Raw genomic sequence first — 4479 nt, forward strand, 5'->3', positions numbered from 1 at the left:
TTTTTCTGACTTTTAATAACCTCTTACATCACTAAAACACACCCCTGTCTGGTCGATCGACCAATCAGGAACTTCCCAAATGAACCGGAAATAGAACTCTTTAAATGTCGGCACTTCCTAGTTCGAATGAGTTGAGTGCTGTCGAGCCCAGTCGAGTGCGGTGGGAGAGCAGTTCAGTTCGGAGAGCAAACCGAACAGAAAAGTGCTGGAGAGTTCAGGAGGTTCCAGACATGATCCGGAGTTCTTCCGAGTCTCGTTGGAATTATGAAATCTTCCACATCTGAGTGGAACTCTGACGGACTCACAACTCATGTGAGCCCAACCGAGAGGTGAACCTGTGTCGGACGGACTACCGTCACTACTTCGGACGATTCACAGCTGTTCCTACGGAGACGCTGAAAGGGTGCGCTAAATGGAACTCCGTACCAGTGGAGACACCTGCTACAGGTAAAGAGTCGATTTACACCACCTAAGTGTACCGAGGAGGAAGCTGGGATCTTAACGGAGCATGCCGTTCTGATACTGACACCTTTCCCTCATCCATCTTTTCCTCTCCATTTAAACTTCATTTCCATCTTTAAACTCTTATATCTTGCCAGAAATCATCCAGATATTTTCAGAAATGTCTGTTGGTTTAATGCAAGGGAAATCATGGCCGTATGGTTTCCTAAATTGTAAAGCTTGCTAATTAATTATGTTGTTGTTGAAATCAATTTGCCAAATTAATGTAAATGTTTGATGTTAAACTTTGATTCTGTTAATAAATGACCGCATTCATTTGATGGGTCAAAGAAAATTAACGTCTCACTTTACATTTATTAATTTCAATGCACGATATTATTCTGTCCAGAAAAATGAATGAATCCGTTTAATTTATGGATAATATATCACAGATATATGTTCCTCTACATCTGGTGACCTCGTACGGTTCATGAATGGACTGTTATTCGTGTAACAATTGAATTATCATGTTGGCATGAAATGAAAAGTGCAGATTGTTGCTGTGTGAAACGCAGCGTTGTGGCAGCTGCGATGCTCGGAGAAAATACAGCAATGTTTTGCAGCTGGGGTGCTTTGAAAGCTGAAAATAAAGTCAATGTGTTAGTTTAAAAGCTGAATTTGTACATCTGTTGTGTAACTGAAGCTGGGTTTGTGTTAAAACGCTTTATTCTGTTTAAACTGTGACCCAGACGTGGTTCTGGTCCGGCTCGGTTCTGATTCGGTTCGAACGAGTCGTGTTTGAAGAAAGAAACTGTTGTTTTGAACGGGCGAAGTCCCAGTGAAGCTTTGAGAGTTGATAAGTTACATTTTTAACAGAAAATAATACATTTTTGAAAGTTTTCATGACGAAAGTTGACCGGACTTTTTCAGGCTAATGCTAACAAAGATAGCTAGAATGACGATGCGTCATTGGTTGAAAAGCGCTGTTTGAAACGCTCTGATTCGCTGAGAGACGTGTCTGTTGTCACTTCCTCTGATGTCAGGTCGTAAAACCCACCCCCGTTGCTGTTCTGTCATTGGTAGATTCAGTCACGTGACCCGGAAATGAAGCTCGTCTTCATAGGAAATTTCAATCTGCTGTTTAAAGTTGAAAAACGCTTTAAAGTTGGTTCTGATCCACTGCTCTGTTTCTTTGAAGCCTAATCGCTGAAACTTTGCCACATTTAAGTTTTAAATCCGTCATTAAATGTTGTTTTTGGACCACGCTAGCCGATGCTAATTTTAAGCTAACGGCTAACGACCGGATGTCACCAAAACCACAGGAAGTCACCGCGACTCCTACTGGTCATCACTAACAGTGTCTTGGTTAAAATAAAATAAGGTTATACTGCCACCTCCTGTTGGAAACTTGAAATCACAGTTTCACTTCGTTTTTAGGATATTTTGGTGAAATTACACGTGTTTTATTACTGACAGACGCATTTTTGAGTTAATAAACGTTCTTCAAGCTGAATTATTACTGTTATCTTGCATTTAAAAAGTGATTAAGGTATTTATGCAAGAAAGGCATTTACCAAGACATTTTTCATTCACTGATAATTCCTCAAACAGAGGTGCAAAATGAAAAATTAGAAACTTTTTAAAGATACAGTCCAGATATTCACAGAGTTGATAAAGTTTACTCATTTGCTGAAAAGATAATACACGTTTAATTGCTAGAACACTAAATAAGCGTAATTATATCAGAAAAAGGAAACTTTTCTGATTTGTTTTTACCACCTAAAACACTACATCTTCCTATTTAATTTTTAAATAGAAGATAATGGCAGGAGAAGATGAAAACGTTGACCTTTTAAACTCCCAAGATGACATCATCTTGGGAGCTTTATATATTTTAACAAATCCAATTATTGGTGAGCAATTAGAACAACTTGATGAAACTCAAAGAGCTGAAGAACTGAAAAGTTTAGCAAAAGGAGCCACAGTTAAAGAGAATAAAAAGCTGAGCCATGAACGGTTAGCAAAAATTTCTCTGCTTCTCAAAGAGGAATTGGATCAACAGGTTGAACGAAATGTCGTGCTGTCTAGAGCATATGAGAGGAAGCTCTCAGAAAATCAGATGTCATTACAAGCTCAATCATATGAGGAGAAGATTAGGGATAAAGAGCTTCAGTACCAAGCATTGTGTTCAGACAACTGTGTGCTACAACAACAGTTGCAGCTCGCATCAAAAGCTCTGAACGAATGCAGACTGGAAAAAGACGCGTTACTCCTACAGAGCGTGCGTTTACAAAGTAAATGTCAAACATCACAGGAACGCTTAAAAGCCTGTGAGGAGACACTAGCCGCGGCAACAAATAAAAGTTCTGACGTGGGACGAGTTTGTCTGGAACTCAAAGAAGATCAAGGTCAGAGTCCAGGCCACCCGCCATCACCTCAGAAAGATTTTGGTACACCTCTTGCTCTTAATCCCATTCTGCAACCTCCACATGTGTGTAGAGAAACACCTCCACCCTCATCTCGGGTGATAGGGACAGACCTGAACAAGTTTGCACTACCAACCATGCAAGAGAGACCGTGGATACTTCCTCCTTCAATAGATGATCTGCAAAAAATCTCAAAACATGTACAGCGCTTTGTACCGGGACCAATGGGTTCAACTGGAACAAAAGCATACCTCAGAGACCTTGAATTCAGACTGAGTGGTTATCCTAATGTGTTGGGGATAAAATCAGTCTGATAAGGCTCACTTCGGACAGAGAGGTGTTCACCTTCATCGAGCGTCTACCTGATGCCACGAGAAGGGATTACAACCTTCTGTGTGAAACTTTGATCAGAGAGTACGACCCCTGCACGGGACCTGCTGGTTTCCCGGCTGCTGACAAGGTCACGCAAGGCAAGCATGAACATCCAAAGATTTATTACAAAAGAATCTTCCAAGCTTAGGAAGAAGGTTTTAAATTTGTTTTCAGCAAAAATCTCCACACTGACTTTAAAACGTCAGTACAAATGATGGCAAATTTCAGAGAAAAATCCATCAATGAGATTAAACAGTGTGCTGTGAATGTGTTTGAGGCATGTTCTCATGCTAAGACGCCCATAGAAGTGTTTCCTGGTGTAAAGGTTAAACCCCACTCCCTAGAACTGGAAGGACGGCGTGCTTCGCCGCCTCCTCCTAAAAAAGGCGAGAAAAAGCAGTCTTTTCAAACTAACAAACCGCGTCATGAAGGTGCACGCTGGGACAAAAAAGCTCCTCTTTCAGAGGATGAACGTGATTATCGTAAATGGGGTGTGCGTAGGATGCAAAGATATGGGAACCAGAGTGACCCATATTATCAGGGGAAGTCCGAAAAGGAACCCCCAAAAGACGTACCTAGCCGTCCCCCACCTCGGACGAAGCGAACCAAGGCGATAAAATCACAAAAGTTCCAGAAACAAGGCCCTACACCTCTGAGCTCGGAAGAGACAGAGAAATTACGCAGGTTTTTAGAAACTTTGAAACACACTGACACGGGAAACCAACCTGGAGCACTATGCAGTGATGTGATCACTATTACATCTGAGGGCGCGAATGACAACATTACAGATGTCGGTGGAACACACCAAGACATTGCTGTTGTTGCCTCCAACAACCCCTCATCGGAAGAAGGGGGGGTAAACACACACACAAACGATGACGAGTCATCGCAAGCTGAACACTCAGAAACAGCTACTGCTGTGCTGACGGTTCAGACAAACCAAGATTACACAGACAAGGCTGAACGTGTGAAGAAGCGTCAGAAAAAACCCAAGAGGTTTCTGTGTAACTTTATCAGAAGGGGGGTCGCCAAAAAGGCGTACCTGTCAGTGACACTCGAAGGTGTCCTCACACACGAAGCACTTCTGGACGGTGGGGCAGACATAACAATTATGTCAGCTAAACTGTTCGAGGAGCTGAGGACTGCCGCTGCCGGTGTTAACAGGATAATACCTCTCGCTGATTGTGCTATAGAAATGCAGGGTCTCTCAGAGAAGAGGACAACCCTGACAGCTGTAGCA

The sequence above is a fragment of the Nematolebias whitei genome, chromosome 8 (genome assembly GCF_014905685.2).
Source record: "Nematolebias whitei isolate Nwh7 chromosome 8, NemWhi1, whole genome shotgun sequence".
Taxonomy (NCBI): Eukaryota; Metazoa; Chordata; class Actinopteri; order Cyprinodontiformes; family Rivulidae; genus Nematolebias; species Nematolebias whitei.